Raw genomic sequence first — 26,311 nt, 5'->3', positions numbered from 1 at the left:
TCGCCAGCGCTTGATGTAAGTAGAGCTCTTGAGGCGGAAAGCCGAGAGCAGGATTTTTAAAGATTAATTTGAAAAATTGTTATTGTGATACTGTGTTATTTTAAAACAACAACAGCCTACCTCTTGGCTCCCCACGTGACTCCCTCCCCGCGCAGCCGAGTCAGGCGCTGCAGCGGGTCGCAGGCGAATCGCCGGGACACCAGGGCCACGCCCATTGGAATAGGCCACGCCCCCCTTTTCACTACAAAAGCGCGCCCTTTCTCGCCAGCGCTTGATGTAAGTAGAGCTCTTGAGGCAGGAAAGCCGAGAGCAGGATTTTTAAAGATTAATTTTAAAAATTGTTATTGTGATACTGTGTTATTTTAAAACAACAACAGCCTACCTCTTGGCTCCCCACGTGACTCCCTCCCCGCGCAGCCGAGTCAGGCGCTGCAGCGGGTCGCAGGCGAATCGCCGGGACACCAGGGCCACGCCCATTGGAATAGGCCACGCCCCCCTTTTCACTACAAAAGCGCGCCCTTTCTCGCCAGCGCTTAATGTAAGTAGAGCTCTTGAGGCGGAAAGCCGAGAGCAGGATTTTTAAAGATTAATTTTAAAAATTGTTATTGTGATACTGTGTTATTTTAAAACAACAACAGTCTACCTCTTGGCTCCCCACGTGACTCCCTCCCCACGCAGCCGAGTCAGGCGCTGCAGCGGGTCGCAGGCGAATCGCCGGGACACCAGGGCCACGCCCATTGGAATAGGCCACACCCCCCTCCTTATACCGTCATATAAGGATGTGCTGGTTTCGGAGGCGCAGCGGACGGGCGCAGCGGGCGCAGCGGGCGCGCCGGCGGTGCGCCGAAGGCGCACCAAAGGCAAGCCCGTCTGCGCCCGTCCGCGACCAGACGGGACCAGGGGCCACAAATCCTGGTTCCCCAACTCTCCAGGGCAGGACATATAGCTCGAGAGCCTTACACAGCATAGGAAGCACAGCTGCTGTCCAGTGCATGCATATCTATGCTCCTACAGAGCTCCCCCCCCGCTGCCCGGACTGTCAACACTCCTTTCGTAACACCTCCCCGTAGGCCACAGTCCAGAAATATTGCATGTATGCGTTAAACTGTGGATCATTGCCGAAGCATAGCACACAAATTGCCTTGCTGCTCGAGGAGCGCAAGCCAGACGCGATTTTCTTGACAGAAACCTGGCTCACGGCTCAATCAGAGCCTGATATAGTCTCAGCCTTACCCGCTGGTTACCACATCTTCAGATTAGATAGACCGGAAGGGAGAGGCGGAGGTCTGGCCATTATATTAAAGGACCAGTACCGTTGCCGAACTACAGTAGAAACCATCCCTGAGTGCGAGAGTGTGGAATTCTGCATAGAGTTCCGCGCAAATAGTTCATTCTCCGGCACTTTGATCTATCGCCCCCCGAGCCTGCAAAATTGTTCCATAGGTCTCTCCCAGAGATTATAGCGAAAAGAATTTTATCCTCTGCCAATTATACGGTTTTAGGGGACCTCAATCTCCATTTTAACTCCCCTTCAGACCACATTGCTAAGGAGCTAATAGATGACCTTGGAGCTCTTCAACTGGCCCAACTGGTCACAGCCCCGACTCATGAAAAGGGCAATCTACTCGACCCTATTTTTATCAACTGCATTGATCTGGCTGTTGACCAACCCACCCCCCTCCCATGGTCGGACCATTTTTTGGTCCCGTTTACCTGGGCTACCCACAAAGCCCCCCAGCTACCCCCTCAAGTCACAACTAGGAGAAACTGGTCAAAACTCCCCGTGGAATCCTGGATGCACAACCTGGACTCCACCCGTCCGCCACCCTGCCCAGACCCCAACGTGGCAAATGGAAACTATGTAGGTTGGATCACGAACTCACTAGATACGATCCTCCCTCTTCGCAGATCCTCCTCAAAGAGAATGCAGAAATCAGCCCCCTGGTTCTCCGACTCGCTAAGAGAGCTAAAACGCCTTTGTAGGCAACGAGAGAGAGCCTGGCGTTTAGACTTTCTCCCGGAAAAAAAGGCATCCTTCAAAGAGGCGATAAAAACCTACAGAGAAGGGGTCAGGATGGCCCAGGCAACTTACTACTTTGACAAAATCCTGGAAGCTAAATCAAAGCCCAAGGAAATCTTCCACATAATAAAACAAGTGCACCAGTGTCATCACTGCCCCCCCTCCGATCAAGACTCAGGACCAATGCAATGAGCTGGCGGAATTCTTTCATAATAAGGTGTTGAAAATCTACTCTACCTTCCCAACAATAGCCTCAACCCCGGATGGGACTGATTTACCCCCCTAGAATCCCCCTTTCCCCAGACCAGCCAACTCTTGACCACTTCCCCCTCCTGGACCTTGACACCCTTGGCAAAGTGGCACGCCAAGTTAAGTCGGGCTCTCCACGTGACCCAGCTCCTCCAGAAGTCCTGATTCAGGCAGGCGAAGCTACCTTGCCTGTAATCTTGGAACTTCTAAACTCGTCAATCTCCGCATGCTCAGTCCCCATAGCTTGGAAGCAAGCCATGGTGCGGGCGCTGTTGAAAAAACCCAACCTGGACCCTGATGATCACTCCAGCTACCGCCCCATCTCACTCCTCCCTTGGGCTAGCAAGGTGCTGGAGAAATATATAAACGCCCAGTTGGTCCAGTTCCTAGAGAACCACTCCCTATTACATACGTCCCAGACAGGCTTCAGACCAAAGCATGGGACTGAAACCGCCTTATTAGCAGTCACCGAAGAATCTCGAAGGATACTGGATCAGGGAGGATCAGTGGCAGTGATCCTCCTTGATCTAAGTGCCGCCTTCGATACGGTCAGCTATGCCACCTTGCTGAACCGTCTCTATGACATCGGAGTTTCGGGTGATGCATTAAGGTGGTTCAACTCCTTCCTGTCTGATAGATCTTTTCAGATCTTCGACGGCGATACTATGTCATCCAGCAAACCTCTCAGCTGCGGAGTACCGCAGGGCTCTTCCCTGAGCCCTGTGCTATTTAATGTATACATGAAACCACTGGCTGGGGTAGTCGAACCGTACGGCATTAAAATCGTGTCGTACGCCGACGACACTCAGCTAGTGGTTTCACTGACCCAAGAGAACAACAGGCAATCCCCGGTAGGTCTGCTGAAATGTTTAGAGGACCTTAAGGAGTGGATGACCAACTCCTCCCTCAAATTGAACGGAGAAAAAACAGAGCTCATGCTCCTAGGCCCAGCCCCGCCAGTACCTTTCACTTCCTTGTGGCCCTGCGGTTTGGGCGCCCCCCACCCCCAAGGAAAGTGTTAAGAGCCTGGGAGTATGGTTAGACAAAAAACTCTCCTTCTCCACCCAGGCTACCAAGTTGTCCGCCACCTGTTTTGGCCTACCGAGAACCTTGAGGAAGGTCCTCCCTCTTCTGCCTCTAGAGGCCAAAAAAGTGGCAGTACAAGGCCTCATCCAGTCCCGCCTGGACTCAAACAATGCTCTATACGTAGGGGCCCCCGAGATGACCCTCTGGAAGCTGCAGGTGGTACAAAACTGCGCTGCACGTATCTTACTTCAGATTCCGCGAACCCAGTCAGCCAAACCTGGACTGGAAAGCCTGCACTGGCTGCCAGTGAGGCAAAGAGTGGCATTTAAGGCGCTGTGTATTGCGCATCGGGCCTTTTGGAAAACGGGATCAGCAATTAATAACAACCTTGTCATCCCCTACCACCCAAACAGGAACCTTCGGTCTACGGAGGCTTTCCTGGCAGTTGTTCCTAGAGTGAAGAGAGCCAGGACCGGGGGTAGGTTGTTCTCGTTGAACACCGCCAAGCTCTGGAATGCTCTCCCCCTCTCACTTCGGTCCAACCCTGACCTGCTCTCATTCCGGAGAAAGCTGAAAACATTACTGTTTGCCAAACCCTCCTAGTCCTATTCTCCCCTGCTCCGCCACATCTCTGCTTCAACTCAGCGCTTGGACGCCCGTGGGCAGCAACCGCGCTTAACAAATTTATTTTCATTTCATTTCATTTTAGCATTTGGGATGCATCATCCCAAATGCAAAAATCGCAAATGTAGAAATCGCTAAATTGCAATTAATTGCATTTAAGGAATCTCAATTTGAGATTCCTTAAATGCAATTCATGAACCATTTTAAAATTGCGAAATCGCAATCTGGGGCCGCTATTTATCGCGAAGTCTAACTACGTGGTAAATAGCAAAAACTTAGAAAAATGCACTTTAGTGCATTTTTCTAAGCTGTATGTTACACACATACATGTCCTTGGGACATGTGTGTGCGCAACACCAGTGGACATTACCATTTCAGGGGTGCAACAGGGTGTCCTTCAGACACCCTGGCCCCCTTGGAATTGCTTCCTTACTTGCGATTCGCCAATTGCTAATCGCAAATAAGGAATGACTCCCCATTCATTCCTATGGGTCTTTAGGCCCATAGGAATGAATGGGAAAGCCATTCCTTATTTGCGATTCGCAATTAGCGAATCGCAAATAAGGAAGCTGTAGAAATCGCTAAAATTATTGCGATTTCTCCATGCATCCCGTTTTGCGAGTCTTTAATAGCGAATCCTTAAAATTCGCTATTAAGGACTCGCAAAACAGTACTTTGATGAATCTGCAGGTTTATCTCCACTTGCCTAACAAAAAAGAATGCCTGTCCTCATGTAATGTAACTGTTGCTATGTAAACACTCTGATACCTGATTCGATTCGGGTCGAATTCACGCTATATAAAACTCTGCAAAAAAAACAATCGCCATTTTATGCACTTTGTCTCTTTTCTGTCCAGCTCTAAATGAGGGCCATATAAATTGCACGCCTACCAGTATTCGACTCATAGGGTCTTGCTTTTGGCTTCTCAAAGTTCTGCAGCCCAGGCCTCCTTAAAGATTGCAGAGAAGCTTCTTGTATATTTTCAGAGTTTTACACTGGCTGCACTCCGACAGCCCCGGCCATCGAGCATGTTTTCTGCCATTCAAGTGAAGCCTCGGTGCGCCGCTGTTTGCTGTCACGCAGTGCTGCTAAAAAATGTCAGCGGCAGATGCCGCGTCATTAGCAGTGAGTGCGTTTCTGCGCGCCGTGATGCAGTCAGGGCCGCTCGGACCGGCTTTATTCCCTCCTCAGACGCTGCTGGAAGCCGGCAGATGCTTCCGGAGCACCAAAGTCTTTAGTCCGGCGATATTCTTTTTATTTTTTATTTTTTAAATGTTTTTATTCATGGTTTTACATTTATCACCCCCCCCCCCCCGATCCACCGTATGACGGACAGTAAGTATACGCACATTAACATCATGAGCATTACATTGTTTTTTCCTTTTTGTTTAACCCATCGTTACATAAACCAAGCTTAAAAAACAAAATCCTATATACATTACAGCCTTATAGGTACATTAGATTAAATTATGTTTGTGAATCCCGCCATTGTTTAAGAGGGGTCCAGATTTTCATACCCCTTTTGCGCCGCTGATTACCTTTCCATTGATAAATGGCTGTCTCAATATTATGTACCGCCAGTAGCCTAGCTAGCCACTGCTGGAAAGAGGGTGCTAACGGGTCGAGCCAAGCGGAGGCTAGGCATAACCGTAGGACAGCCATCGCTACAAATATGAACTCTTGGTCACTTTCAATGCTATCTGGTTCATCTGTCCCAAGTACCATTGCCTCTTTTGACAAAGTTACCTCTCTATGAAGAACGGAAGATAAAAACCTCTCTTTGTCTTGCTTTAAAGGGATTAATCCGGGGCAAGAAGCAAAGCTATGTATAGAATCGGCTATAGGTAAGTTGCATCTCGGGCAACAGGTCCCTTTGCCGGTTCCCCATTTTGCAATCTTGTCAGGTGTATAATAAAGAAAAAAGCAGGTTTTGTAGAATTGTGCCTGAAGTTTGGTGGAGATCAGAATAGTTTGAGCTAGCTGATAGGTGTGTAGAAAGCCTTTGTTTGAAATCCTAAGTTTGCCTTGCCACTTCAATGATGTTTTCTCTAAGTCGTCCAGGAATATGGTCAACAGCAGCGCATAAATTCCACCTATAGTATGATTTTTAGAGTGTATGATCATTTCTACTAGAGTAGATTCTTCCCCCAATGTCCTGGCTCCAGGTTTGCGAGTTAAAAAATCCCTAATTTGGAGGTATTTAAAGAAATCCCGCCAGTCTAAGCTGTATTCTTTATTTAAAGCTTCAAAAGATTTAATCCCCTGTGTTGTAAACATGTCCCCTAATTGTGTAATTCCTATTCTATGCCATTTGCTTACACAATTGTCCTTGAACACCATTGGTGGAAGAATTCGGGGGCATATTACCAACAACTAGCGATAATTTTTGTCTCTAACTTGTTTAGAGACAAAAATTATCGCCGCACTTCGGCGATTTTTATCGCAGATAAACCTTGCTATTAGCAAGGTTTATCGCAAATGCGATAAAAAACGGCCGCAATGCATGAATATCGCTGAAAAGTCAGCGATATTCATGCATTATCGAGCAAATGCTCTTAGCCATGTTATCCACCTCCCATTGGATAACATGGCTAAGAACTGCTCAGGGCAGGTGTTAGCTTTTGGAGATATTCGCGCTTAGCGCGAATATCTCCAAAAGTTGGTAATAGGAGATAGCGATGTTAGGGACTGTTTCCAGTCGCTAACATCTTGGCACGCCCACTTTGCATGTCATTAGTGATAAATATCACTGACATGCAAAGCGGGGCCCAAGATGGCCGCTATCTCCTATTAGCTGTCACTAACTGGTGTTAGCGACAGCTTGGTAATAGGGAGATAATTTTATCTCCGCTTTCTTGGCTTTTAAAGCCAAAAAAGCGGAGATAAACCCCCTTGATAATATGCCCCTGGATTATTCCATATCGGTGTGTAGTGTGAGATTTGTCCTATTCCAAATGCTTCTCTTACAGCCTTCCATACTTTAAAACAGCTATAGAGAGTCTTAAATTTGACCTTTTTGTGGTAGCTGTCATGAATATGCCTCCATAGATAGCCATTACTAGAATTTCCAACTAGCAGTTGGAAGATCGATACTGTATGATCTTCTGTGTTATCCCCTCTTGTAGTAGTTCTTTACTATAAAGTAATACACATGACCAATAATATCTTCTCAGATTAGGAAGGGCTAGCCCGCCTCTATCTTTAGGAAGAGTGAGATATTTATATGCTCGTCGGGGTTGTGCATATGCCCATATAAATCTTGAGAATGTACGTTCAATTGAGGTAAGCCACTGGTTAGAGAATTCTAAGCAAATTGCCCTAAATAAATATAATATTTTTGGAAAAAACACCATTTTGATTGCGTTTGCTCTCCCAATTATGGAAAGATGAAGGTTATCTAGGGGTCGTAAATCCTTATGCATTGAGTTCAGTATTGGCTTGACATTAATATGCACAACTTCCTCCAGGTTTGGGGAGATGATAACCCCCAGGTAAGTTGCTCTCTTTACTACTCTAGGGTCGTCCATCACAGTTTTTTGATTTAAAACAATTTGTGTCTTCCCCTGATTGAGTGCATAACCAGAGACAAGTCCAAATTTCACCACCTCGGCCTCGATATTCAGCATTGCACCTATAGGATCTGGGGTGACTATAGCAATATCGTCAGCATATGCTAACATTTTAGTAGCGTGTCCCTGTGATATGATAGGTGCAATGCTGTCATTTTTTTCCAGGTAACGAATAAAAGAGTCTATGTATATTGCAAAGAGCAATGGCAAGCAAGGTTAGCCCTGGAGAGTGCCTCTGGATATAAGGAATTCCTTAGTTAAGTTTCCAATAACGGATACTACAGCCTTAGGATTAATGTACATTTTTTGTGTAGCCTGGATAAACCCAGTTTGAAATCCCATCTTTGCCATTGCTTTCCAGAGAAACTGCCAGGAGACCCTATCAAAGGCCTTCTCTGCATCCAGAAGGATTAGGGCCATAGGGTCTCCTGCAGTTCCTGTTCCATCAAAAAGCGTGATAACCCTCTGGATATAATTTATTGTCGACCTCTCGGGAACAAAACCATGTTGGCTACTAGCAACTACTTTTTGTATAATTGGTGCTACCCGGTTTGCCAATATTTTTGAATATATTTTGGAGTCAGCGTTTATAAGAGTTATGGGGCGATATGACCCCAGGAGTTCAGGGGGCTTCCCTTTTTTGGCAAAGATCACAATTTTAGCCCTGGACCAGGAACTAGGTGGTTGACCTCCAGAGAAGATATGAATAATCAAGTCAATCAATATATGCTTGATTTGATCTATAAATGTGCTTTAGAACTCTGAGGGGATACTGTCAAGTCCTGTTGCCTTCCCTTTCGGGAGACTCTTGACAGCCGTTAACATCTCCTCTATACTAGGAGTTTCCTCTAGAGCCTGTTGTGTGTTTTCCTCAAGGCTGCCGCTTTCACAGTTCTTTAGGTACCTTTCTATTTCGGCTATGTCCCCACTGCTATCTTCAGAGTATAATTCTGTATAAAACCGATAAAAGGCATCCCTGATTAATTATGGGTCTTTTAATTGTCCTGCCAGTGGGTCTTTAATCTCCCTAATTAAGTTAACATTAGTTTGTTGCCGCATTCGAACCGCCAATTGATGACCCACTTGTTCATTTACTTCATATACTAGTTCTTTTCGTGCAGTGGCTTTCCGAATTGCTTTGTCTGTAAAAATATTAGTGATTGCTGCTTTAGCAACTGCTACTTGGGCTAAGCTACGCGAGATATCCCCAGTTGGATCATCATCGCTGGTGGCTCTAACAAGATCTACTTCTGCTATCATGAGCTTATCCTGTAACCTCCGTATCTCCTCCTTCTCCTGTTTCTTTGATCTTACTGAGAATAGCATTGTCTCGTCCCGGATCCCGGCTTTTAGAGCGTCCCATACAATTTCTATTGAGGTGCTGTTAATATTCTCTGCTAGAAATTTGGGTATCCAATCTTTCATATGGAGACAATATTGGGAGTCATTCAATAGGGCTTTTTCAAATGTCCAAGGTGTTGGTTCTAGTTTAGCCAATCTAGTAGTTAAAGTACAAAAAAGGGGATTATGATCTGATAGTACGCTGGGCAATTTCACAATTTGACAGTCCTGCCTAAGCGAGTTTGATATAAGCATATAGTCTAATCTGGCGTGTGTATGGTGTGGATTAGAGTAATAAGTGTAGCCTAAATCACTACTATTAGTGTTGGAAGTCTGACAACTGTCCACAAGCCCATGTGCTAAACATAGATTCTTGATAGCACGAAATACTTTTGGTTTTCGCCCTTCATAAACCCAATCGTCCTTCAGAGACCAGTTGGACGGGAGATTTATGTTGAGATCCCCACAAACCAGGAGTGGAAGAGACCAGTGTGAAAGTTCGTTGGAGACCTCATCAATAACCACAGGATCATCTAAGTTACTCCCATAAATAGCACAGATGGTCATTTTTTGGCCTCTTTGGTAGGTTCATTCGGTGATAGCCCAGTAGCCAAATTTGTCAGTTTTGGATTTGCTAAAACCATAACAACTCCCTTTAGCCAAGATGGCGACCCCCCGTGTCTTAGCCCCTTGTGAGGTAGCACACACCAATGTATACCCTAGTGTATTCAAAATATGGCTCTGTGTTCCTTCGATATGAGTCTCTTGCATGCATACAATATTTTCTCCCCAGTTTTGTAGGCCAATTGCCACTGTTTGTCTCTTTTTAAGATCGTTTAGACCACATATATTTAAAGATATTATTTTTATCCTGGCCATAGTGCCAAAGCTGTTGACCCCTTCTTTCAAATTTCCTCTGAACCCTACATGCGTTTTCCTATTATTTTTTTACATGGATTTTAATAGCCTGTCCGTCATTCCCATTCTCCCATTCTCCCCCCCACCCCAAGACCCACCCCCCGCCCCCACCAACCTTGGAGGTTACCTGGCTGCATCGCCAGGGGTGTAGCGTCCGTCCGGAAGCCCCACCGTGCCTCCCCTGAGCCCTCCCCGCATGAGTAGAAGATTTACAAAAAGAATAATTAAGGACAAAACATAAACCACAGGCTGTGCCCGTTCTAGTAATCTATAATCCTATGAATCATATTCACAAATTCTAGTTTGATGGCTTGAACAGCCTAATACCATTTCTACTAAAGTTAAAAAGAGAATAGAGTAAGTTAAGAGCAGGGCATGAGAGAAAAAAATGTGTTGTTGTTTTTTTTTGGAGAACATACAGATTAACATTTCTCTTTCAGAATACCTTGAACCGAGACAAAGACCCTGCACCTAAGAAGGATAGAGGAAGGAAAAAAGGAGAGGAGAATAAAAGATTCTAATTCATTTGCCTTAATCCCCTATTAGAACACAATAGTATTAACCATTTTCCTGAGCTGAAATTTCATCAAGATATGCCCTAGCTTGTATCTCAGAGACAAAGCTACAAGTGGTCCCATTAAAGATGACCTTCAGTCTGGCTGGATTCTGCAGGTACACAATAGCCCCCAACTTCTGTAGGGGATCGAAGAACTGCTTTAGTTTCCACCTTCTTTTGACTGTAGCGTGCGCGAGATCTGGCCTGGTGAAGAAGGTGAAACCTTCAAATGACTTTTTACTGTTAGGTCTTGCCAGATCAAATATGGCATCTCGGAGAAGAGAGTTGCCGATAAACACCAGCATAGCCCGAGGGTATAGTTGTGGGGCCTGTACAGAGGGTACAGAGACAGAGGGAATCGGTGGGCCCTTTGTACTTCTCTGTCCCAGTCCGGCGATATTTTTAGCTGCTCGAGTGTCTCTTATAGTCCCTCCCAGGGGTTGCTGTGATGAAGGTTTAAAAATGGAACAGCGTCGACACAAGTATAGGAAGGTATTTATGGTTGTTCTATCCCCAGTGAATATGAGATTGAAGTAAGGCTCCAGTTGCCACTTGTCCAAGACCAATTTGAAAAGCTTTTAATGAAATATCTGATTGCGATTCTCAGAGGGGGCCCTCCAGGCTGCTCATTAATTGTCCCCCATCCTGACATTTTGAATGACACTCGTCGGTCTCCAGAGGGTCAGTGGGACCAAAGATGCCTTCTGCCTCACGTGAATATGTGTCTGTCCTTAATGAGCGAGCTGCCACCTGTCTGCCTCTGGGAACACTTGTCTTCAAGTGTGGAGCAATTTTTAGGCACAAAGTATGGTCTATTGACTTTGTAAATGTATACTATTCACTGTACAGTAATTTCCATGCACCTTCCTACAGAGGCACCGAATGCACTTTACAGCTTTTATTCCAAACGTGTACGTGTCAAAAACTAAAATTGTATCTTAGTTTCGATTTAGGCTAGAGACATATTTAGCTGCTTGGTAGACTTCTGCAACAAATAAAGACCACATTAGTACTTGGAAGTATTTTGGTCAGGCTCCATCAACCATTGCTCTGCTTGAGTGGCATTCACATTTTAGATCACAAATAGGAAATCATGCTTTGGGTGTTGCAATGGATAACCCTCTGAAGCCATTTTTTTTATTTTCTTATTGAGAGCGTCATAACATAACGTGTATTTGTAAAGCGCACATTCACCACTATGGGTATCTTGGCGCTGAATAACAGATGTTTGTTGTTACCCAACTCAATGGTACTCATTTGATCGACCTCAGATGGATGAAAGGCTGAGTGGACCTGCCGGGATTTGGACCATGAAGTCAAACACAGGCCCCTGCAGTAGACTCATTAGTCCACTGAGCCACGAGACCCAGCTATCACATGTTGGATCAAGCCCCATTCCAGCCAGTTGTTAATTTGAGTCACAGTCATTTGCTGTGATTACATTTTCCCCCATTATGTATGACTTTGTAATCTTGAAGGCGTGGGGATTGAGTGGTAAAGGAATCCATCTGCAGACAGCATACACTGACCCTCCAAGGAGCTGCCGCGTGCGGATAAGGCATTTGCTTTATTCAGCAGCGGGCGCCCGCACAAAATGTGAAAATGAAGTCAAACAAGTGACCACTGAATGGAAATCACGAGTGTTCCAGAAATATACGCCGCTGTGCTCTTTCCACATTCACATTTCGCCAGGAAAAACCTGATAAAATGTAAATGGGGTAACGTGTGCCATATTTGAGGAAAAACTCTTGTTCCACCCTTATGACAGATATCAATTTCCAGACAATTGTTTACCTGCATTGGAACACTTGCCACACAACACACCTTCAGCTGGGAGGCCTGCTTACCTTCTCACAGAGACGACATTTCAAGTTGCACAGATAAAAACTGTGACCCTGTTCAAAAAATTTCTCATACTGAGTTTTGGGACTCTGTAGACAATCAAGATACAGGGGTTAGGGATTTTTTTTATCAAGGGTAAAGACCATTCACATTTTATCTGGGAGGAATATACTTCCTTATAATATTGATGGAAGCGCTTTGCAATGGAGGGAGAATTGCATAGGGGCAACCAGGCCCGGTTCTAGCGGGTGGGCCAGGCCCACTCAAAAATGAGCCTGGCCCACTCAAACATGAACCGTGGCCCTGACGTCAGGGGGGCAACAGCAAATGCCCACGGAAATTAAAACGTTCATCTGAACGTTATTTTTCATATTTTTCTAGGAGTTACGTGATTGGGCCTAGGCTTTTTCTCACAGGCACCCCCAATCACGCTTCGCCTTTTAAGAAGGTGGGTTGTGCCCCCGCCCACTTGTGCAGGTACAGGGGCATGGCAAAGGGGAGAAATCCTTTTTAGGTTTTGCCTAGCGGAAGCTGCGCTCTGCGCAGCTTTTCCGCGCAGGCGAAATCCTGTTGAGAACTGTAGTGTGGCTTTTGTTCGGCCCTCGTCCTTGATTGGCTGGCTCCGTAAACGGAGCCTTGCCATTGGACGAGGGGCCTGTCCGTCAATGCCGGACCAGACACGGGGGCGTTCCCGACATTCTTTGGCTTTTGCCGACGTCACGGGACGCCGGGAACGCCCCCGTGTCTGGTCCGGCATTGCCGGCACTACTGCGTCTCTTTTCCCCCGTTTCCCGCCCCGTGACTGGCCGGCCGGCCAATCCTAGCGCGGCCGGCCGGAAGTGCCCGCCCCCCGCAACAAGAAGGAAGACGGCAAGCAGTATGGCGGCGCCCGCGGGGCTCCCGTGGCCTGGAGGGAACCCCGGGAGATGCGGAGGACGTTGCCGGTCTGCTTGCTTTTTTTTTTACTTATCCGCATAAAATGCACCTTGGAAACGCGTCTTTGGCACATAATTAGCTTCCATTCATATTTCCGAGCAGCGATAATAAATGCAGGGTCTTTGCGGCTATGATCCATTCCACTTACACTTACGCACATCCGCTAAATACCACTGGTGCTCTGTTAAGCACGCACAAAGCCGCGCGCGCTCAATATCGGCTCCGGACATCTTGTTCTGCCTGTCAGAAATGATGACGATTGCAGGCTAGAAACGTGGCTATTTATTTCTGCGTGGTTCTCCAGAGAAAATCCTTAAGATTCGAAATTTGATTCCGGCGAAGGTTCCTAAAAGCAAATTGAACCGGCGCGGAAAGCAGTTTACTTTCATGGTCAGTGCACCGGCGGTAAAGAACGCGGTATCAAGGCAAATGTGTTTTACTGAGAGTCCCCAGCCGTGTGCGTTCATATTTTAGCCGGCGAGTTTCCCTGACTGCCTGCTTTCCAGAGGTGCTGTTTTCGAGCTCTCGAACTCATTAATGTTTCTTGCTGTAAAGGTGCCTGGCAAAGCTTTCAGGGTTGGATTTTAAACAATACGCGAACTACAAAACATAAGGAAAAGTGCTCAAGGTCTATCCATACAGATGGCATTGAAAAAAAAATTGAATGCTTTCTATTTTTCAAGAGAGCATGCATTCTATAATAAGGTGCTTCGCTCCGCCAGGCGGTTTCCGCGACTTCATAAACTATGGTCGGGTAGTTTGTATAAGTCACATTAATTCCGCCTCATTTTACGGACCACTGCGTGCCTATAATTTATTATGCCCAAACCACATCTCTATTATCCATTTCTGCGCCGCACCTGCTCCACTACACTACTTTCATGTGTATTCTGCCCCCACCGCACTCCATAATAGGCCGCATAAGCAGCTCGCGCTCCCCTTGCCTGCAGGTTGTTAGCGCCGGGCTGGAGTCGGATCCATATCAGACTGAATCCTGAAACTGACTGACTGACATTTGCCTTAGCAGTGGCGGAGCTCTGCTGATAATGTCTGCAGCTGCTGGATTATTCCACATGCATCAGTCTGTCTGAACCTTTTTTTGTTCTTTATTCTATTACCAGAGCTCATCCGTTGGTTGCCCTAATTTAATAGGCTGGAAGTTGGTCAACATGTTTTCCTACGTTGACTGTATGAAGGGACACACTGGAGTTTGAAGTAGCTTCTAATACAGCTAAAAGTTGTAACCGGTTTTGGCATATGCCAAAGGCGGCCACTGAGCCTGTTTGTTTTCCAATAGAGAGGCTTCAGCAACCCCCTAAACAAGTGCCTATTACAACTGATGCTCCTAGGGCCTTTCATTGTGCAGAGCAGGTTGGCTCTGTTTTTACAATTTTGCTAATTTGGCTGTTAGGTTTGAGCACCTTGTCCTAAAAAACACAATACGTCCCTCACCCCTCACTGCTATTCCTCCTCAAAAGACAAAGCCTCTTGTACATGTTCTGGGCTTAATGGTTCTTTGAAAGCATGACTGGCAGGTGTTTCAGTCAGCCACATTTCCTGAAAAAGTCGGTGCTTGCATGACGCCAAGCACGGAAGGTGGAAGAATCCAATCCAGGATGCTCTGCCATCCAAAGTGGACAATTCTCCAAATGCTTCTCGTGGACACCATTGGCTTTAGTGAAACACGAAGATCTACCATGCTCTCATCACTTTTGTCACACAAAAGACGGCATCACGGGACCCTTAGAGTAGCAGTTAACCCCTTCAGTACACAGGGAGGCTTGGGCGGAGAGCCCGTGCTGGTACATCCGTGCTTGGGGTGGGTAAGGTGGGTTTATGGTGATCGGCACTGTTTTCACACCAGCACGCGCATATAATGTATGGCTACCTCGGGACCACACACACAAGTTAACCCCTTCAACACACAGCAAGGCTCTGCTGGAGAGCCCCTGCTGGTGCCTCACTAGTTTACCAGATCCCCAGGGGGCTGGCGACACGGTGGTCAGTGGCTGAGAGAGGCCGGCGATGTCCTCATAAACACGCCCCCAACGTTTCCCCACTAGCAGCTTTTCACTCAGCTCTTCGCAGACGCACAAATAATACATGATGGGAAAATGAACCGGGCAGCTGAGCCCAGGGCGCTGCTCGCCAGACAGCAGCCCGCTGGCTACTCAGGAACAGGTAGGACTTTTTTTTTTTTACAAATTAAGCGCTGACTCCACCTCTTGTAGACTCCTGCAGTTTTAACACAGGAATCTAAGGATCTGCACATGTTTTAATAGAGAACACCCATATTTTGCTTCCAATGTTCCAGAGATGCACGTTTTCCTCCTTTGTCGTTTGCTATATCTCCTAAGAATATGTGGTAGTGAGAATTGTACGGTGACATAAGTTCAGTGTGTTCTTTCAAGGCACGTGCGCCTGTAGCGCAACACTACCTGGTGCTTTACTTTTGGGGCTTGAGAGCTGATTGTTGGTAAACTTGGATGAGTGGGCGGATGGATGAGTGGGCGGATGGATGAGTGGGTGGAAGGATGAGCGGATGGATGAGTGGGTAGATAGATGGATGAGTAGGTGGAAGGATGAGTGGATGGATGAGTAGGTGGAAGGATGAGCGGGCGGATGGGTGGGTGGAAGGATGAGCATATGGATGAGTGAGAGGATGGATGAGCGGGTGGAAGGATGAGTGGATGGATGAGTAAGTGGGCAGCTGGAGGGAGGGACGAGGGAGCGGATGTATGATGAGGTCGGCGGGCGCCTGCTTTGATAGATGAGTGGGTACCAGAATGGACAAGTGGGCAGCTGGGTGGGTGAATGAAGAGATTGGCAAGTGCATGCGTAGATAGATGAGCGGATGGATCAGTGGCTGGGTGTTCAGATGGGTTAGATGATTGGTTGAAGTTGCTATTGTAAATGACAATGCCATTTATTTATGTTAAAAAAAAACCTAATAAAAATTGCCAATAGCTCTAACTTTAACAAAGGCAAAACCATTGCATTGTAAATGCTTGTTGGCACTGTGTAATGTGTGCGCACTGTCCTACTGCGCTGGAGAAAAGGAGTTTGTTGATACAGATTCACCTTTCCTGACCCCTTTAGCTGTTTATGAGATGGGCTGTGCCACAGAGTTTGAAAGGAGCAGTTAAGAGAATGTGTGGCTATTCTGTTTTTTTAAAAATCTGCAAAGGCCCAGCTAGATGTATGCTTCCAGGATGTGTGTATATTAGTTATTTTAAAAAAAAATCTATGAGTGCCTAGCATGACACGTACTTCGTGTATGCTGTGTATATTTTATATCGTTGTATTGTTATCATGACGGATGCAAGACACAACTACTAAAATGTCCACATAACTCTGGTGATTAATGATCCTGCTGGAGAGCAATATTTTGTCTGTTCCTAATGTTTAAATGCAGTTAAAGTGTATTTATGTAGATAGCTCAGTGGGTTACTTGCAGTACAGAAGTTACAATCCTAAAATAGGACAGTGACCTACGAACTGACATCAAAGAGCTGCATACAAACCTGAATGTTATAATTAGAACTTATTTTTTGGGGTGTTGCAATATAGTTAGAATTTACCCTGTCTTTCATTACTCTAAAGAGTTTGTTTTGGCAGATATACATTTTAATATGTAAAGCCAACTCTGCAACCACTGGGGTATGCTCTAAGTCCTGTTGTACTTCTCCAGACCAATCCCTCTTAAAACATGATGCCCACCAGTATGGATGACATTTGATACCTACACCTTGTACTCCTCATTGGCTTATGTGACATTCCCTATAGACAGATTTACATACTTGTATGATTCATTGTCTCTGCATGATGTAAGTACTGTGACACCCTACACTATAAGTAGCGCTATACAACAAATGAAATCGAATATGAGAGAGGGGCTACAGTGAGATGAAGGACACTGTTGGAGGGTGACAATTAGGGAATCCGAGGAGGAGGTCATGGGGTGCTACGGAAGGATGAAGTGCACTGTTGGAGGGTGGTAGTGAGGAAGTCTGAGGAGGAGGTGATGAGGGGGAGGGGCTATGGAGCGATGAGGGCAGTGGTGGAGGGTGGCAATTAGGGAATCCGAGGAGGAGTCAATAGAGGAAGAGGCTATGGAGCTATGAGGGGCACTGGTGGAGGGTGGCAGTGAGGGAATCCAAGGAGGAGGTCAAAAAGGGGAGAGGCTATGGAACGAAGGGGGGCACTGGTGGAGGGTGGCAATTAGGGAATTCGAGGAGGAGGTCATGGGGGGAGAGGCTATGGAGCGATGAGGGGCACTGCTGGAGGGTGGCAGTGAGGGAATCCCAGGAGTATGTCATGGAGGGCTACGGAGAGGTGAAGTGAACTGTTGGAGGGTGGTAGTGAGGGAGTCTGAGGAGGAGTTGATGAAGGGAAGAGGCTATGGAGCTATGAGGGGCACTGGTGGAGGGTGGCAGTGAGGGAATCCAAGGATTATGTCATGTAGGGGCTACTGAGAGATGAAGTGAACTGTTGGAGGGTGGTAGTGAGGAAGTCTGAGGAGAAGGTGATGAGGGAAGGAGGCTATGGAGCTATGAGGGGCACTGGTGGAGGGTGGCAGTGAGGGAATCCAAGGAGTATGTCATGGGGGGCTACGGAGAGGTGAAGTGAACTGTTGGAGGGTGGTAGTGAGGGTGGCTGAGGAGGAGGTGATGAGGGGGAGAGGCTATGGAGCGATGAGGGGCACTCGTGGAGGGTGGCAATTAGGGAATCCGAGGAGGAGGTCAAAAGGGGAGAGGCTATGGAGCGATAAGGGGCGCTGGTGGAGGGTGGCAGTGAGGGAATCCAAGGAGTATGTCATGGGGGGGCTACGGAGAGATGAAGTGAACTGTTGGAGGGTGGTAGTCTGAGGAGAAGGTGATGACAGGGAGAGGCTATGGAGCGATGAGGGGCACTGGTGGAGGGTGGGAATTAGTGAATCGAAGGAGGAGGTCATGGGGGGAGGATGGGAGATACGGAGAGATGAGGGGCACTGGTGGAGGGTAGTAGTGAGGGAGACTGAGGTGAGGAGGAGGTCATGAGGGGGATGAGCTATGGGGAGATTGTGAGGGGCACTGTTGGAGGGTGGCAGTGAGGGCATGCGAGGTGGAGGTCATGAGGGGGAGGGGCCGTGGGGTGATGAGGGTCACTGTTGGAGGATGGAAGTGAGGGAATCCGAGAAGGAGGTCATTGGCGGAGGGGCTACGGAAGGATGAGGGGCACTGTTGGAGTGTGGAAATAAGGGAATCCGCAGAGGAGGTCAATAGGGGGAGAGGTTATGAGACGATGAGGGGCACTGGTGGAGGGTGGCCATGAGGGAATCCAAGGACGAGGTCATAAGGAGGAGGGCCTTTGGAGAGAGGAGTGTGCAGTTGGAGGGTGGTACTGAGGAGATTCAAGGCCGAAGTCATGAGGGGGAGGGGCTTTGGAGAGATGAAGCGCACTGTAGGAAGGAAGCAGTGAGGCAATCCGAGGAGGAGGTCATTGGGAGAGGATGGGAGATACGGAGAGAGATGAGGGGCACTGGTGGAGGGTGGTAGTGAGGGAGTCTGAGGAGGAGGTCATGAGGAGGAGGGGCTACAGAGAGATGGAGTGCACTGTTGGAGGATGGTAGTAAAGGTATCTACAGAGAAGGACGTTAATGGTTGGGCGCCTCTAATTAACTCTCCACATGCTCTGTATACACACAGAAGCAATCCTTGTATCTTGGTTACTGTTTGCAAGTAGATATGATGTAATCTATGGCTTGTAGACTACCTCCAGAAGCGACAAATTGGGCCGGTAGTGGCCCACCCGAAAGCACCCTTGGCCCAAACAAATAAAAATTCCTGGAGCCGGGCCTGAGGCACAACCTGGGCGGAATCTACCACAGGTCAGTATGTTTTCCGTCGATATGGGACATTGCAAATGTGCAATTGTCCTGCCGGGCCCACCTCCATCTCCGTACCCCCTGGCTACTGCGCATTCACCCTTGTATTTACTGCCCCTGTCTGCAAAATCGTGTAACTCCAAACCTGTAGCTTGGATAGTATTCCTTATACTTTCATCTTTTGTCTGTACATGAGCCAGTTGTTATTGACTTACCTCTTGTTCTTGTCCCAATTACTTTAGTCTTTGGCATATTGATTGTAAGACTTCAGTATGCTTGGCCATACTGATCCCATGTTTGTAGGCCTTACACATCTCCTATACTGTCTCAAAGTGATTAACTGTCCCCGCATTCTTTTCAAAATAATCAGAAATGGCAGTGGCTATTTCATCCCAGAAGACCGTGTCTAATAGAGATTTCAAAGGAAATCCCACAAGAAGCTGGCAGGCCACTTCTCTGGGACCTCTAGTTCTACTCAGACTGGGGAGTGGTCCCGAGAGCATCAAGACTGGTGTTTGCACATCCTTGTCCAGGATGCAATATCTCTGGTAGCCATTATATAATCAATACTGAAATGCATGTTAGGTATCTCTGCATAATACGTGCATTCCTATAGTATGGGTCTCAGTCCCGCCATAGGTCCACCAGGTTCTCAAGTTCCAATATGCACGAGTGTTCCTGGGCTGAATCAGACTGTTTTATGTTTTAATTTGATGCCCAATCTAATACTGTATTTAGGATACAATTAAAGTCGCCCCAACCCCATACCATTGTGTCACATTGTGTGTTTTTAAGAATATCCTCATGTAAGTCACAGAAGAACAGTGGATGGTTATAATTTGGGCCAAAAGTAGATATTATTATGATTATTCTGTTTGCTATCTCACATAAGGCGATCACATATCTGCCATCGAGGGTGGTAGTTATGTCTAGTAATCATGGACTACACCCCTTACTAATCCATAAAAGCACTCCAAATTCTGACCATCCACATATTATCATGTGGTTGAGGATTAACAGCCCAATCTGGAATGTTTGGTTGTTTTTCACCATTTGACTTGTTTTGATGGAGCCATTTAGGGTTTGGTAGAGCGGAAGCTCCACCAGAAATTGGCATGGCTTCCGCCTCATTTAAAAATGAGGAATCAGCCATTTTTTTGACGTCACAGCCTCAGCTAACTCTGCCTCCGGAAACCCATCACCAGGCTGCCCATCCATCATAGAGATATGGGGTCACAGTTGCAGAGGTCGCACCCTTTTTGGAGGGGCTCTGCCACTATTTTTTTTCTTTCAGAATCATGACACAAGACATGGTGACCCCAGGCGGGTAACTGGAATAATGTCCCTGATGCTCAGGGAAATGCCTGCCCGTAAAGAAAATTTTTGTTTTTCGCTTTGCAAAAAATCAACTACCATTTTGAGATTTTTATTTCTCAAAAGCAAAAAAGAATCTACAGTGACTCTCAACAATGCGGCTTTCCCCTTTGCCTACGGGGTTTCTGCTGGTGTGGCAGATGCACTTTCGGCAAAAAGATCCTTGCCAGGTAGGTGAGATCTCTATTTATGTGGGTAAATCTCTCCTATGAGGCAGTACAAGCTGACCCAAAGGGCTGGATATCCCCTGGCCTATAAATTATGCTTTTAATGATCTTTAGGCTTGACACCCAAAGAGAGGGCAGCTTCAAGGGCTTTAGCTGTCACTTTACAGGAGAATGTAAATGTAAATGCAAATGTGTTTGTATTTATATAGCACCTTCTACCCAGAGGTCTCATAGCGCTGTATTCATACAGCTGTGGAACCTTTCCTGTGAGATGTCCACTCCTGGACACCCCCAAGGTGAAGCCAGGCATCCAAGCGCTGCTGGGGCCGTTGTGGAAATTAAGTAAGCTATTGCCCAGAGTCACAGAGTGGTACCCATGATTAGACTAGGCACCGAGGCAAGAATTATCAGGTCCGGGGAGATTGAGTCCAAGAACCACTGAGGCAGGAATTGAACCCTGGTCCCAGGCCAGATCCCTGCATCAGGGTCTGCCGCTCTAACCATTGAGCCACACTTCTCCACAAATGCCATCCCATGAGAACATTTAGGTGTAGGTATTTCACAGGATAGGTGATTTATAGTAAGAGCAGCTGACTGGATTCCACTGGGAAGAATTTGGTTGAGGAATGTAGAAATAAGACAGAAAGATCATTCCATCTTCAAATTCTGGTAGAATGTGTGTGTCTGTAAAACAAAAAAAATATGTTGAGTTTTTCCATTAAATACATATACACCAACAAAACACATTGGAAGAGATATCATATTCCAGGGAGTTCGCATTACACAGATCGTAGTCAACACTTGGTTGGCAGTGGCATAGCAAGGGAAAGGCAGCAAATGCAGGAATCGATTGCCAGTACCCCCCACCTACTCTGCTCTTAAGGCTGCCACGGGGCAAAAGGCTGGGACCGTGACGGGCGGCAAAAGGCCTGGCTATGCCACTGCTGGTTGGTAAGAAGAGATAGGCGATAACATAATGGCTTAACCATAAAGAAGAGGTGAGAATGAGGGGGGGAAGGTAGGGAGTTGGCGGAAACGCAGATGATAATTTAATTACATCAAATTAGGTATGGCATGCAAGATATACGTGCTGGTATGTAATGAATAAATACAAGATATAAGGAATGAGAGAAGTAGACGTTCATTAGGATGGCGGGCGGATCACTACCGCTGGCCCAGCGGTGGCAATCCTCCCATTATCCCAACCTGACTTACCCCCACCATATTAAATGGCGGGGGTATCACAGCGGACGCAAAGTGCGTCCACCGCTTTTCCGCCGGTCGTCAATCGTTATGATTGCCGGCCGTGTGGACTTGGCCACTAATATGGTGGCGGTGCCTACCAGGCACCGCCATCCATATTTGGATATGTGTGGAAACTGGACTTTCCATGTTGAGATCGCCATTGGGGGGGTGCACTTGGGGAGTACCCATGGTACCCCCTCCATTCACATGCACAAGGTGGCAGGCACCGCGCAACGTTGTGCATGGGAATGAATGACATACCACTTTGGCATTGCGGCGGGTGCTGCTCACAGCAGCACCCTTCTGCAATGTCAACAATGCGGAATGCGACCGCCAGGGTGGCGGTCAAATCCTAATTAGCTGTGCGGGACCACCGCACGTCTGGCTGCCGGTCCCAGCACCGCGAAGATGGCAGGCAGACTAAAGTCCGCCCGCCATCCTAATCAGCCCCTTAATCTGTATCATTCGATTTTGATGAAAGTAAATTAGAGAAGAGGGATTGACAGATATCTCTAGGCCTAGATGTGGAGGTTTAGAGTTGTGCATGGTCATTGCTAATTTTGTCACAATAGAAAATGGATTTTGCCCTGGCGGAGTCTATGGAGGAGCGTTTGCTGCCCAAGTGAAGGGCAATTTCACGTTTAGCAAGTAATAGCACTATGGAAGTGAATCTACTGATAGATTAAGGAAAATTGTGAGTGTACCCCAATAGTTCTATTGCATGGTCAGGCTGGAGCGTGACATCCATCATCCCATAGTTGCTGATGATGGGGCACAACCAGGTGAGATGCAAAATCAGCGCCATGGGCCTGGAATTTGGGGCAATGGGAAGAGTGTGTAGGGTCGAATTTGGCAATATCTGTGGGCGAGATATATGCTGTGTTTTAGAACTTAAAGTGTAGAAGTTTGTGTCTAGGATTGATGGACTCCAATTTCGTTTTGGAACAGCAAAATTCCCACACCTTTTTGGATACAGGATAACCAAGATCCATGCTCAAGATCTCTGTTACACGGCTAGTGGAGTCAGGCTTCAGGGCCAAGCATGAGCGATTTACCTTGGAAATCAAGTGGCTGTCATCATCTTCTGAGATGAGGGGCGGAACCTAATCTCCAGCGAAGGGATATGAGGGTATACAAGAACACATGGTGTTGTATCGTCTTTGAGTATGAAAAGGTCCTTGTATTTGGCTTGCTGGAAGCGGGTGTCATCAGTATATGCAAGGACATGTCTGTTGGGGAAGGAATCACCCAGTGTATGGAGGTTGTGCCGTAGAAGGGTGGGTTGGTCAATTTTTTCCTGCGTGAGGGGGAGCCATGGATTATCAAACAGTGGAATGGCAGGTGAGTATAGGATACCACTTCCTAAGGGGTGATGGAGTCTCTTCCATACCTAGCAGATGATAGATAGGACCTGGACAACAGTTGGTTCGATCAGGTAGTAAAGATAGAAGTCATGGACACTGAGTCCACCACGTTCGTAAGGGAGGGTTAGGGAGTCCCTTTTGATGCAAGGTGGGTGTCCAGCCCAGTCATGCCATATCAGGAGACTGCGTAGTGTGGTGAAGAAGTATTGTGTAAGTGGGATAGGGATGTTTAAAAACAAATGTAGACAACAGTGAAGTATCAAGATTTTGATTATTGCCACTTGTCCGGCTATAGAGAGCAGAAGGCCTATCCAATGTTCCACTTGGGACATTAATGGCTGGGCTGTAGTTGAGGTGTAATATTTGTTCTTTTGTCTAAATGTAAGTGGATTCCTATGTATTTGGTGGAGTCAATAGTCCGATCAGGGGATATTCATCATTGGTGGGGTATGTGCCTTTGGTCAAATGGAAAAGTTAGGATTTGGCGCAATTTATGTGCAGACCGGAGAGGCTACCAAAGTGTACAATCTCCCAAATCATTGGAGGGAGATTTTCGGCAGGGTGACAGACAAAAATATATATATATATAATCAGTGTATAGTGATGATAGAAGTGGGCCATGTAAAAGTTTAAGTCTGTGGTGCATATACTGTTCCCATAGATGGTGGACTAGGGGATCCATCATGATTATGAAAAGGAGGGGAGAAAGAGGGCAGCCCTGTCTCGTTCCTCTGGTGACAGGGAAATGATCAGTAAGTGAGCCATTCGCCCTCAAACATGCCATCGCTTAAGTATAAAGAAGTATAACATAGGAAATTAAGGCACAGGGGAGACCTAGTTTTGCCTTAGTTGCTCTCAGAAACGTCCACTCGATGCTTGTAAGCGTCAAGTAATGCCGTTACTGCAGGGGTTGTCGGGGAGATTCTGTTTAAAACGGCGAAGATTGTTCTTAAGTTAAAGGAAGTGGATCTATGGGGAACAAATCCCAACTGTACTGGAGAGATGATGTATTCCATTAACAGTGAGAGTTGAGTGCCCATAACCTTAACAAATATTTTATTGTCCACGTTAAGGAGAGATAATGGTCTATAGGAGGAGCAGAGGTGTGGGTCCTTGCTGGGTTTCAATAATAGTGTTAGTATGGTATCACATTGAGTGGGAGGAAAGAGCCTCTTTCTGAGGCTCTGTGTACATGGCGAATAGATGCAGGGCAAGAAGGTGTTTGAATGGTTTGTAAAAGGCTCCGGTGAGGGCATAGAGGCATGGGCCTTGGAGCATTCTAGAGCATCTATTGCATGGATGATGGGTTAAGCCAGAAAGTTACGTTGGCCATGTGTTATAAGAACCATAACGATCTCTGCAGGGTATTTGGAAATATTGGATTCTACTTTGGTAGTGCGAGTTGTGTAAAGCTGCTCATAATATCACTGTAGTTCAGAGAGTATGCCCTCGTTGTCCCTGATTATAAGTCCAGTGGGTGTTTGGAGTTCAGTAATAAACCCATTGAGGTGACTCAGACAAGGTAAGCAAGCAAGCATACAGCCTTGCCTATCCCCCTCACCATAGCGTCGGGCTGTGGCATATTTCCCCATGTATTTCACCTCTCTTTCGGCAAGATTATGGAATTCAGTCAGTAAAGTCAGTCGAGCATGTAATTTGGAGCAGGGGTCACCATAGTGGGAATCAACCTGATCAATATTGTGAAGGGCCGATTCGGTTTGGTCATGCTGGCAAGGATATCTCAGAGAAGTCCTGTGTGTTTGGAAATACAGACGCTTCATATGTAGCATTAAAGGCCGCCCAAAGAGTGGCCTGGGAGGACACTGTGTCACCATTTATGGCAAAGTACTCAACAACGATATCATGTAATTCAGAATGTATGATTTGGTCTTGCAGGGCCTCCCTCTGGAATCACCAGGAGGGTAGCAGTTTAAATTTACCAGGAATGCCTAAATGTAGGATCACCGGGTAGCGCATACTGGAGGTACCTGGTGGGCTAGTTGGCCACCAGGAGACATCAGGATTGAAGAGGAATTCATTCCCCAACTTAAAACGCGCCACAGGGCGTGTTTGCAGACATGTCATACAGGCGATTTTTAAGGAATATTTGTAGTTTGTGAAAATAGACAGAAACTTTTCTGGTGAAAACCAGACAATTGATTCCTATGGAAGGAAATACAAGTTATTGGTAAGTACGGTTAGAATTACTTTTCAGGGTCAGTGCTGAGCTAAAAGATGCAGCACTGAGTTCTCTCCTGATAACAGGTGAGTAAATCGGGATTCGTTGTTCGAATGATTTTAGGTGAGTTTTTAAAAGTTCCAAAACTCCACTCTAAGAAGAATTTCCAAGTGCAACCAGTCAATGTTAGCCTATGGAAGCAAATTCAAGTTACTGGTAAGTATGGTTTATTTTGACACAATGTTTTACGTTGGGCTGATTTTTGAGGCTCTCCGATAGCAAAAGGTAAGAAGTGGAAACAAAATCTAGGGGTAGCATACTAATAGGGGTTTAATTGATAGCTAAAAACTAATGTTTTTTGTTGTTTTCCAGCCGGAAGGTCCTGATGAGACCTCCCACCTATTTGGAGTTCGAAACGCATGGACCGCTATTTTGTGTGCCATACGACTTATAAATTTCAAGTATTAGTGATAAAAATATAAGTTTTGAAAAAGCGCATTTTCTATGGTTTTGTGTAAAAAACTTTTGATTTGTTAATGTAAATAGATTATTGTTGTTTGGTTTGTGAGTGAACGGGTGAATGTGGAATGTGATGATTAATTGGAAGTAATGAATGTCTTGGAATGTATTTGTATTCATTGTATAAATTGTTTTTGTATAGTGATTGTAGGGATGTAGAATTTGTTTAACTGATTAAAAAACATTGACAAATGCAATTTAAGTAAAAAATAAAATGTTGATTTATTCAGACTGATTTATAAGTCTTAGACCCATGTTTTCTTTAATTCCGAATGTGTTGTGAAAAATAATAAGAGTAAAGGATAACACTACTTACCTGCTAAGTGAATTTCCTTCCGTAGGGTAACATTGACTGGTTTCACTTGGAAATTCTTCTAAGTGTGGAGTTTTGGAACTATAAAATATTCACCTAAAATCAGCCGAATAACGAATTCCGATTTACTCACTTGTTATCAGGAGAGAACTCTGTGCTGCATCTTTTAGCTCAGCACTGACCCTGAAAAGTAATTCTAACC

This window comes from Lissotriton vulgaris, chromosome 11 (assembly GCF_964263255.1).
Source record: "Lissotriton vulgaris chromosome 11, aLisVul1.2, whole genome shotgun sequence".
Taxonomy (NCBI): domain Eukaryota; kingdom Metazoa; phylum Chordata; class Amphibia; order Caudata; family Salamandridae; genus Lissotriton; species Lissotriton vulgaris.
The sequence above is the reverse complement of the archived record's forward strand: the minus strand, read 5'-3'. Positions refer to the sequence as shown.